The sequence below is a fragment of the Ovis canadensis genome, chromosome 12 (genome assembly GCF_042477335.2).
Source record: "Ovis canadensis isolate MfBH-ARS-UI-01 breed Bighorn chromosome 12, ARS-UI_OviCan_v2, whole genome shotgun sequence".
Lineage (NCBI taxonomy): Eukaryota > Metazoa > Chordata > Mammalia > Artiodactyla > Bovidae > Ovis > Ovis canadensis.
Genome location: NC_091256.1, coordinates 66,452,482 through 66,464,583, shown reverse-complemented (window position 1 = coordinate 66,464,583; position 12,102 = coordinate 66,452,482). Strand labels below are relative to the sequence as shown.

General features: G+C 37.6%; 1 protein-coding gene and 1 non-coding gene across 7 annotated transcripts in view; both read right to left on the bottom strand.

Moving 5' to 3' along the window:
* The window catches only part of RABGAP1L (RAB GTPase activating protein 1 like), a 726,983-nt gene that overhangs the window by 492,126 nt on the left and 222,755 nt on the right, over positions 1–12,102 (bottom strand). The gene's annotated exons all lie outside the window — the stretch shown is intronic.
* Positions 11,842–11,914, bottom strand: TRNAC-ACA (transfer RNA cysteine (anticodon ACA)). The gene has a single exon. It is a non-coding gene; the product is annotated as a tRNA-Cys (tRNA).

The following is a 12,102-nucleotide window of genomic DNA, read 5'->3' as shown; positions in this document are numbered from 1 at the left end:
TACAAAGAACAACAGAATGACAGTTTCTGTATGATGATGCAATCTACTGTCTTGTTAGTTTAAAAATCAACTAAAAGCCATGAAAGTAAAAAGCAGCTTAATCTGAGAAATTCACTGGTAACATGAAACCCAGCAAATAAAAAGCAACAAATTTTTTTAAAAATCCCACTTTTCAGAACTACATTATGACAGTTAAGAAAGGGAGGCAGGTAATAAAAAGAATGAAACATATGATGGAGAGACAAAGAAACAAAGTATAAATAGACACAGAAAGAGAAGATACTGAGAAGGTCATGAATTCATCAAGCAAGAAGTTGCAAATAAAACTGTCACTAAAATACAAGCAGAAATATATAATATGCTGGAGGGGGTGGGGATCTTTATGCCTGCCTCATAAATATCCACTTTTTTTTTTAACCTTGGCACCAATTAATAATAAACATGTGCTGTGCTTAGTTGCTCAGTCATGTCTGACTTTTTACAACCCCATGCAACCCCAGGACTCTTTGCAACCTCATAGCCCACTAGGCTCCTCTGTCCATGGGGATTCTCCAGACGAGAATACTGGAGTGGGTTGCCATGCCCTCCTCCAGGGATTTTCCTAACCCAGGGACCGAACCTAGGCCTCCCTCACTGCAGGATTCTTTACAGTCTGAATCACTAGGGAAGTAAACTTATCTAAGCACAAATTTGAATGGAAAAGTAAATCAAAGCCTGGAGAAAACTTATTACTTTATAAATAATAAAAATTTTATTATCCAATAAAATATATATATGCTCTAAAAATATATGCAGATAAGTCCAGCACAGTTATTATAAAACTGGGACCCAGGAATCACATTATAATTCCCATTTTTTGATTGGGTCGTTTATTTTTCTGGAATTGAGCTGCAGGAGTTTGAGATTAGTTGTTTGTCAGCTGCTTCATTTGCTATTATTTTCTCCCATTCCGAAGGCTGTCTTTTCACCTTGCTTATAGTTTCCTTTGTTGTGCAAAAGCTTTTAATTTTAATTAGATCCCATTTGTTTATTTTTGCTTTTATTGCCAGAATTCTGGGAGGTGGGTCATAGAGGATCCTGCTGTGATTTATGTTGGAGAGTGTTTTGCCTATGTTCTCCTCTAGGAGTTCTATAGTTTCTGGTCTTACACTTAGATCTTTAATCCATTTTGAGTTTATTTTTGTGTATGGTATTAGAATGCGTTCTAGTTTCATTCTTTTACAAGTGGTTGACCAGTTTTCCCAGCACCACTTGTGAAAGAGATTGTCTTTAATCCATTGTGTATTCTTGCCTCCTTTGTCAAAGATAAGGTTCCATAGGTGTGTGGATTTATCTCTGGGCTTTCTATTTTGTTCCATTGATCTATATTTCTGTCTTTGTGCCAGTACCATATTATCTTGATGACTGTGGCTTTGTAGTAGAGCCTGAAGTCAACCAGGTTGATTCCTCCAGTTCCATTCTTCTTTCTCAAGATTGCTTTGGCTATTCGAGGGTTTTTGTATTTCCATGCAAATTGTGAAATTATTTGTTCTAGCTCTGTGAAAAATACCACTGGTAGCTTGAAAGGGATTGCATTGAATCTGTAGATTGCTTTGGGTAGTATACTCATTTTCACTATATTGATTCTTCCAATCCATGAACACGGTATATTTCTCCATCTATTAGTGTCGTCTTTGATTTCTTTCATTCCCTGGTGGCTCAGACAGTAAAACGTCTGCCCACAATGTGGGAGACCCAGGTTCAATCCCTGGGTTGGGAAGATCTCCCTGGAGAGGGAAATGGCAACCCACTCCAGTACTCTTGCCTAGAAAATTCCACGGATGGAGGACCCTGGTGGGCTACAGTGTATGAGATCGCAAAAAGTCGGACATGACTGAGCGACTTCACTTCACTTCGCTTGATTTCTTTCACCAGTGTTTTATAGTTTTCTATATATAGGTCTTTAGTTAGGTAGATATATTCCTAAGTCGGAGAAGGCAATGGCAACCCACTCCAGTACTCTTGCCTGGAAAATCCTATGGACGGAGGAGCATGGTAGGCTGCAGTCCATGGGGTCGCTAAGGGTCAGACAAGACTGAGCAACTTCACTTTCACTTTTCACTTTCATGCATTGGAGAAGGAAATGGCAACACACTCCAGTGTTCTTGCCTGGAGAATCCCAGGGACGGGGGAGCCTGGTGGGCTGCCGTCTCTGGGGTCACACAGAGTCAGACACGACTGAAGCAACTTAGCAGCAGCAGCAGAAGCATTCCTAAGTATTTTAGTCTTTTTGTTGCAATGGTGAATGGAATTGTTTCCTTAATTTCTATTTCTACTTTCTCATTATTAGTGTATAGGAATGCAAGGGATTTCTGTGTTGATTTTATATCCTGCAACTTTACTATATTCATTGATTAGCTCTAGTAATTTTCTGGTGGAGTCTTTAGGGTTTTCTATGTAGAGGATCATGTCATCTGCAAACAGTGAGAGTTTTACTTCTTCTTTTCCAATTTGGATTCCTTTTCTTTCTTTTTCTGCTCTGGTTGCTGTGGCCAAAACTTCCAGAACTATGTTGAATAGTAGTGGTAAAAGTGGGCACCCTTGTCTTGTTCCTGACTTTAGGGGAAATGCTTTCAATTTTTCACCATTGAGGATAATGTTTGCTGTGGGTTTGTCATAGATAGCTTTTATTATGTTGAGGTATGTTCCTTCTATTCCTGCTTTCTGGAGAGTTTTTATCATAAATGGATGTTGAATTCTGTCAAAGGCTTTCTCTGTATCTACTGATATAATCATATGGTTTTTATTTTCAGTTTGTTAATGTGGTGAATTACATTGATTGATTTGCAGATATTGAAGAATCCTTGCATCCCTGGAATAAAGCCCACTTGGTCATGGTGTATGATCTTTTTAACGTGTTGCTGGATTCTGATTGCTAGAATTTTGTTAAGGATTTTTGCATCTATGTTCATCAGTGATATTGGCCTGTAGTTTTCTTTTTTTGTGGCATCTTTGTCAGGTTTTGGTATTAGGGTGATGGTGGCCTCATAGAATGAGTTTGGAAGTTCACCTTCCTCTGCAATTTTCTGGAAGAGTTTGAGGAGGATAGGTGTTAGCTCTTCTAGAAATTTTTGGTAGAATTCAGCTGTGAAGCCGTCTGGACCTGGGCTTTTGTTTGCTGGAAGATTTCTGATTACAGTTTCAATTTCCATGCTTGTGATGGGTCTGTTAAGATTTTCTATTTCCTCCTGGTTCAGTTTTGGAAAGTTGTACTTTTCTAAGAATTTGTCCATTTCTTCCACGTTGTCCATTTTATTGGCATATAACTGCTGATAGTAGTCTCTTATGATCCTTTGTATTTCTGTGTTGTCTGTTGTGATTTCTCCATTTTCATTTCTAATTTTGTTGATTTGATTTTTCTCCCTTTGTTTCTTGATGAGTCTGGCTAATGGTTTGTCAATTTTATTTATCCTTTCAAAGAACCAGCTTTTGGCTTTGTTGAGTTTTGCTATGGTCTCTTTTGTTTCTTTTGCATTTATTTCTGCCCTAATTTTTAAAATTTCTTTCCTTCTACTAATCCTGGGATTATCCATTTTTTTCCTTTTCTAGTTGCTTTAGGTGTAGAGTTAGGTTATTTATTTGACTTTTTTCTTATTTCTTGAGGTATGCCTGTATTGCTAGGAACTTTCCCCTTAGCAGTGCTTTTATAATGTCCCACAGGTTTTGGGTTGTTGTGTTTTCATTTTCATTAGTTTCTATGCATATTTTGATTTCTTTTTTGATTTATTCTGTGATTTGTTGGTTATTCAGAAGCATGTTGTTCAGCCTCTATATGTTGGAATTTTTAATAGTTTTTCTCCTGTAATTGAGATCTAATCTTAATGCATTATGGTCAGAAAAGATGCTTGGAATGATTTCAATTTTTTTTGAATTTATCAAGGCTAGATTTATGGCCCAGGATGTGATCTATGCTGGAGAAGGTTCCGTGAGCACTTGAGAAAAAGTTGAAATTCATTGTTTTGGGGTGAAATGTCCTATAGATATCAATTAGGTCTAACTGGTCTATTGTATCATTTAAAGTTTGTGTTTCTTTGTTAATTTTCTGTTTAGTTTATCTATCCATAGGTGTGAGTGGGGTATTAAAGTCTCCCACTATTATTGTGTTATTGTTAATTTCCCCTTTCATACTTGTTAGCATTTGTCTTACATATTGTGGTGCTCCTATGTTGGGTGCACATATATTTATAATTGTTATATATTCTTCTGGGATTGATCAGGAGTAACCCCATTCTATCAAAAAGCTCATTTCCTACAAATAGACAAGGTGATAACAGACAACAGAACAGCCATGTAATTAAGCAATGCCCTGCCTCTCAACGAAACTAGTGTTGAATGTTATTTGACTAACATATAGCACTGAATCTTAAAAAAATAAGCCATATAAAGAAAAAGCAAATATCTACCTGGCTAAATCACATACAAAGTTTATTTTAGTTGTGGAAACTGAAAAGAAAATGTAACTGATTCCATAATTTCACTTTTCAAATATTCACTAAATTTCATTTGATCATTAAAAAAAACCCAATTTAAACATTTCCCCTTGAGACTGTCCAGTAATTATAATTACAGTACATTCCACTAAAATAGGGTAACATTTTTTCTTTAGCTACATGTTTTATTAAAAGCCATATGCTACAATAATACACTGGAGAACAGAAAGAAGACAGGCTTTACTCTGAGCAGTACTAATAACCTGACAAGAATTAACACAGTGAAGCTTTATCTGTCCATACAATGCTCAAGAAAGCAGAGAACTTGCAGAATCTTAACACAGGCCACTCTTACTGTTGTTTTTTATTTATATTCCAAAAAATATTTTTTGGCAGCAACTACCCAAACTACCAACTGATTGCAACTTTGCCCTTTTTACTCGCTGATAGAGGTTTAAGCATATGCTTTCTGTACTATGTCAAATTAGACTTCTTCTTTGCAAGTTTTACTGCTTCATACTTAGCCAGTAGATGGTATTTTTCAGTTCAATGATTATAAAAATGAATGTGCATTACCATCCTAGCACAATACCTGATACACAATAGGTTCTCATTTACCAAATAGATACTATAAAATTACTAGTTCAAATTCTATTATTTCAACTCTAGGTACATCAACCAATTATGATGATTATATCAATTCTAGGTATGTCAATTAAATATAAATATCCATTTTGATATGACAAATTTTCTGAGGTTTTTCACTTCACATATTTATTCTAAGAAGAATAAACTTGTATTATGTTCTTTTCATTTTACCAGGGGATAAACACTGACCCATTAGTAGTGGATGTAGTTAGCCAACTGTGGTGGAAGTGAGGGAAGGAAGGAGCACACTGACTTCACTTCCGAAGGCTTCCAGAATAATCCAAGCTAAGTCACCAAAGGGCACTTGAATCATTATGTAAGCTACTCCTACACTCTACTCCCTCCCCTAGCCCACTCAGACATTAAATTCCCACCTCAGGCATCAACTTCCCCATGAAGTCTTCCCTGACTCACCCAAGCAGAGCTGCCACCACCTCTTTCATACTCCACATACTTGGTTAAAATACCTGTTATAACCTGTATCATCATATATTTGATCTATCTGCATATAGGTCTGGCTTTCCCTAGGCCATGCTCCTCAAAGCTATAAGACCCCTTTTGTCTACACAGGCTTAGAAACCACACATGGCATGGCCCATAAAAGATGCTCAATAATGAGTTACTGAATGAGTGAATTAATAAGTGAATGACACTTTATCTGCCTTGCAGTCTTGATTACATCATATAGCCATCAGGAGTGATTCTTAGAGAATATCATTTAATTTTATGATATACTGGAATATGTATAATGACTAAATAACAATTCATATAATCATTATAAAGCCAAGTTTAAAGATTCAAACATCCCATGATATTCACTAGCCACAAGGAAAAAAAAACAAGACAAATCTGATTTTTCATACTTCTAAAAAGATTAATGCTTAATTCTATCAGCTATTGTTCATATCATATGTTCTCATGAAAACTATATGACTGGAAGTTGACTAACACTAAAGTAGCAGTATACACTGATACAAATATCCATTATTACTAATATCATACACTCATTTATATCTTAAATAAACACTATATGCCAAGCACTTTATCATTTTACTTAATTCCCACAACAATTCTGGTAGGTACTACTATTATCTGTGCTTTACAAATGATGAAGCTGAGGCTTATAAAGTTGAGATAACTTCTCAAGATTACAAGTTAATACATGGCAGGGGTGAGACTCAAATTCAGGTCAATCTAGCACTAGGATTTAAATCCTTTAAAAAGAAATTGTGTGTGTGCACATGTATAAAAACACTTCTTAGAGAAAAGATTCACTTGGAAAAAAACAAATTTAAGTGAGAAAAGGAAATGGCTTATGATAACATTACTTCTGAAAGCTTATCAATTAAAAGCTTATTTTAACAAAATATAAAGTATGAATGTTATCAATTAGATCACTTATACAAAAAAGGAGAGAATTATAGTCTAATATTTGCAATGTTATATAAACAGTAATCAGCAGACTTGATAAACTATCCATGTAATTACAAAAATTATACATACATTTCTGTAAAGCTACATAAAACGCAGATTGCCCTAAAACATCCACAATCTTCCCCATGTCAAATGGCCCATTATGTGTGAAAATGTTGTCATTACTCAGCGGCTCGTAAAGCCAGCAATTAAGATTTAATTCTGGACTTCCCTGGTGGTACAATGGACAAGAATCTGCCTGCCAATGCAGGGGACACAGGTTCAATCCCTGCTCTGGGAAGATTCCACGTACTCTGCAGCAACTAAGCCCATGCACCACAGCTACTGAGCCTGTGAGCTGCAAGTATAAAGCCTACACACCTAGAGCCTGAGCTCCGCAACAAGAGAAGCCACCACAGTGGGAAGCCCGTGCACCACAACAACGAGTAGCCCCAGCTCACCACAGCTGGAGAAAGCTGCACACAGCAACAAAGATCCACTGTAACCAAAATTTAAAAAAAGTTGTTTTAAGATTTAACCCTAATCTTTGAAGCTCTAAATTCTTTTTGTTTCTATAAAGAGCAGCAAGGTTACAATCCTTTCATTGTCCTTTCAGATCACCTCAATATTACGAAGAATGCTATCATGTGAATTGAATCGCCAGTCTATGTCTGACGCAGGATGCAGCATGCTTGGGGCTGGTGCATGGGGATGACCCAGAAAGATGTTCTGGGGAGGGAGGTGGGAGGGGGGGTCATGTTTGGGAATGCATGTAAGAATTAAAGATTTTAAAATTTAAAAAATAAAAAACTAAAAATTAAAAAAAAAAAATAGAAATAATAAGAAATCTCAATGATAAGCAATTAAGAACTTATACTTTCAGAAGTATGTGGTAGAAGTCTGCCACTGATCCATCCACAGTGTCAGTGTCCTCAGCCTCTGGTAGAAACCATGTAGCAGCAGACAGTGGTTGAAGCCTCACGTCGACTTTAGGAAAGATGTGTGAACACCCACTTGAAAAGGGATGGGTTGAAGTTAGGCGATTTCAGCTTTTCTGTTACTGATTCTATAAACTACTGACCCAGCAATCCCACTGCTGGGCATATACACCGAGGAAACCAGAATTGAAAGAGACATGTGTACCCCAATGTTCATCGCAGCACTGTTTATAATAGCCAGGACATGGAAGCAACCTAGATGTCCATCAGCAGATGAATGGGTAAGAAAGTGGTGGTACATACACACAATGGAGTATTACTCAGCCATTAAAAAGAATACATTTGAATCAGTTCTAATGAGGTGGATGAAACTGGAGCCGATTATACAGAGTGAAGTAAGCCAGAAAGAAAAACACCAATACAGTATACTAACACATATATATGGAATTTAGAAAGATGGTAATGATAATCCTGTATATGAGACAGCAAAAGAGACACAGATGTATAAACAGTCTTTTGGACTCTGTGGGAGAGGGAGAGGGTGGAATGATTTGGGAGAATGGCATTGAAACATGTATAATATCATACATGAAAGGAATCGCCAGTCCAGGTTCAATGCATGATACTGGATGCTTAGGGCTGGTGCACTGAGACAACCCAGAGGGATGGTACGGGGAGGGAGGAGGGAGGGGGGTTCAGGATGGGGAACATGTGTATACCTGTGGCAGATTCATGTTGATGTATGGCAAAACCAATACAATATTGTAAAGTAATTAACCTCCAATTCAAATAAATTTTTTAAAAAAAGAAATGTTCTACCATATAGAAAGTTTATACATGTTTTTTGCTATAAACAGAATTCCTCAAGTAAACTAAAATCTAATTTCCATACAATGATTAGCATAAAGCAGAGAAAAGGGGATAATACTGCTTGTATTTCTTTAACTTTTTATTACCCTTAATGATTAATGACAAGGAAAATACAGAGGAAGAGTTTTCCCTTCCAAAGGATCTTTAAAAGACAAAACATAAGAATGCCCTGTCCCTTTCATGTCTATTTTAGAGTTTTCTACTTTATGGATTCACATACTAACTCTGCTATTTAGTAACTGTGGGTCTCTCAAACTCTCTGAACCCCCCATCTCATCGATGGTAAAAATGGGAGTGCCATCGCTGAAGGTGTCAGGTTCACCTGGAAAGGGCATATGAAAGCACTAGACATAATAACCATCCCACTTTCCACTGGTTGTCTCAGCAAGTATGTTTTAGCATCTGCTAGAGGGTAGTCCTAGCGTTAAGATTACGGCAGTGAGCAAATCCATTTGCAGTCATTGCTGACCTAAAGTTGATGGTGAAGAGTGCCCTGTGGCTCATACTGAGTTTCCTACAGCCTCTGACCATGGCAGAACTTTTCACAACTCTGTGTCTTTGGGTATGGCATTGCCTCAGCCTAAACATACCCTCCTGTTCTTGGCTCCTGGGCAAAAGAGTTGGCTGCTCCAGTTTCTGTGCTCCCCTATCACCTTGTTCATATCTCTGTCACAGAACTTAACCATGTCATCACCATTCCTCTGCCTTCCAGACTGACTTCCCTGCTGGACTGTGCATTTCTACTAGATAAGATACCGGTGTTACTGTTCACACAGAAAACACCTGCATGTTTAATAAATTGAAGGATGAATCAGTGGCACAAGTACATAAAAGTGGTTACACATATTTCATTTTCCTTCTTTCTCTGTATTTCTCAGGAGGATGTCCTTAATCTACACAGATATCATGAACCCATAGTAATCTCCATATTTCCTTCTTTTCCATGCTACTCATTTAACATTGAAACATACACTGCTTTATAATTTTTCTCATCCCCTATCACTAGTGAGTGCTTACCATGTATTAGGCATGCTCTGAGTGCTTTATGTAAACTACTTATTATCTTATTCAATCCTCCCAATTCTATACAATATGCATTATTAAGACCACTTTATAAATGAGATAGAGGATAATTAAGGAATTTGCCCAAGGTCATGAGCTAGTACCAGCAGAGCTTGAAATCTGAACCCATGGTCTCCCGCCAGTTGTTGTTCAGTCGCTGTCATGTCTGACTCTTTATGACCCCATGGACTGCAGCACACCAGGCTTCCCTTCCTTCGCTATCTCCTGGAGTGCGCTCAAACTACGTCCACTGAGCTCCTGATGTCATCCAACCATCTCATCCTCCCTCCAGAGTGAGCACCATTTCCTCCCAAAGTGGAGTTATAGCTTTCACTAAGGCAAGTTGTACCTAAAAGTTCCCTGATCCTGGCACTGGAGTTAACATAATTTCTCCATGATTTAGATGGATCAGCTCATCTGGCTTGTTCTGTTTGGTCCTCAGCTCCAGATTAAGGTTACCAGTTAGTCTGCAGCTCCTGTCCTGGTTCATCTTAAATCTGTCTAGAGTTTTTCATCCTTTTTAAAACTTTGGTCCCTAAAGTCTTTTTCCTATCAGTCAAAAAGGCTGGCAAAGTGCTTTAATTAACTAAAAGCACACTGTGACAGCTCCCTCCCCTGAGGCAAAGGTTGATATGCTAATATGATGGAGTCACAAAATCAAGCATATTTCAGGGCTTGGTCAGCTATTACAATGTATGAAGAACAGAAAGTAAGTAATAAAGAGTAGGTATACTATGTCTATGAAACAGGAAGTACAAGCTTGAGTGAGCAACGGATACTATTCTTTAATGTATTGTACTGATGATTACACAAAGCAGATGACAGGCTGGATCCAGTCTGCTGGCTATATGCCATCTCACCTGGAAAGACTGCTTCAGAATGTGATTTGTTTTTTCAAAGAGTGAACTAGCACACTACTACTAAAGGATGAAATGATAAACAGACTAGTTTTTCTACTAAGAGCCCAATCACCTTTTCCTTCTTCCCTGTATTATCTGATATATTTGGGAGGGATTTTAGCAAGTTTATTTGTTCAAGCTGAACCAGTTCATTAACTAACCTTGAAATCTTGCCATTTCCTTAATAAGAGAGGAGAGATTAATGGGACCAAAAGAAAATACTACCAGCTTTGGACTAAACACGCAGGCACTTCTTACTGAAAATCCTCTAGGTATTCATGTTCTATCTCCTAAGCTCATATGCATTCAACACCAAAGTGCATTCTTAATGTTCTTGGCTACAAACACTTGCTGTCTGATTTCTACCCGAAAGCATAGAGAAAGAACAATACTGTCATTATTCATCTTATTTTTATTATGTTTGGCTATCAAGCAAGGAAGACAATGAAGTTAAATATACCACTGTACTTCCTCTCACAGAAATGTTATGACTTGAGAGCCTGAATAAAGGCACATGATCAGAGCCACACATTTCTGCATTGTTTATATGAAAATGCTTTTGATAAATGGCACTGTTATTGATAGAAATATTAATAACATTAAAATTTTTATGTGGTCATTGATTTATAAACCAAAGGTGAAAATATTTACTATCCTATCTTTAAATTATACATTATTAGTCCATCTCAAATGGTGATTAGTAAACATTTGCTGTCCTAAAATAAGCTACTAGGCTTAGTTCATAATAAATTATTCCACAACAAAGCTCAATCACTGTCACTATCAATAGGCAGGTATTGCAGAGAAAGGCAGCTGTCTACCTAGTATTGAGTCTCTCTTTCTTATTAATAAACTCGTATTTCAGTGGATGAAGAGGAGTCGCAACATACCATTTTAAAAAAATATCTCCCAGCATTCCATGGAGATAGTCATGTAACGGAATCCTGGTCAAGGAAATTAAGTGGAAGTTGTTTGGGGGTTTAAGGAAAAGCTCTTTATAAGGGTGACACACCTGGTCCAGATATGCCAAAGAGTTCTAGATTCAAGGAAAGTTCAGGCTCATGGAAGGTAACCTTTAAACACTTGGAATTTCCCAAATGACAGAGGAATTTTTGTCATTCATGGTGGGACCCACCAATCACCTCTTACAATTTATGCTTACATTTTGGGTGACTCATGGAAGGACCAGAGACAGTTTATTCTAAGAAGAGGACTAAGCATGGAAGCTGGCCAAGCCAAAAAGACCAACCATGAAACTAGAGGATAGGGGTGTTGAGCCAGGTGATTTCAATCCAATCTCAGTGGAGAGAAGAAGACTAAAAACTTAGTTCAACCAAATGGTTGGCAATGATTCAATCAATCACCCATACATGTGATTAACTATATATATAAAGATTAACTATACATATAGTCAAGTGAAGTCGCTCAGTCATGTCTGACTCTTTGCAACCCCATGGACTGTAGCCTGCCAGGCTCCTCTGTCCATGGGAATTTTAAGGCAAGAATACCGGAGTGGGTTGCCATTTCCTTCTCCAGGGGATCTTCCCAACCCGGGGATCGAACCCAGGTCTCCTGCATTGTAGGCAGATGCTTTTACCATCTAAGCCACCAGGGAAGTCTCTAACTATATATATTAAGAAATCCCAATAAAAATTCTGGACACCAAAGCTTGCTGAAATGCCTAGGTTAGTGATACACACTACTACAGATTGATGCTGGGAAGTTAAGGTGTCCCTGAGAGTTGGACTGTGAAGAAGGCTGAGCACTGAAGAATTGATGCTTTTGAACTGTGGTGTTGGAGAA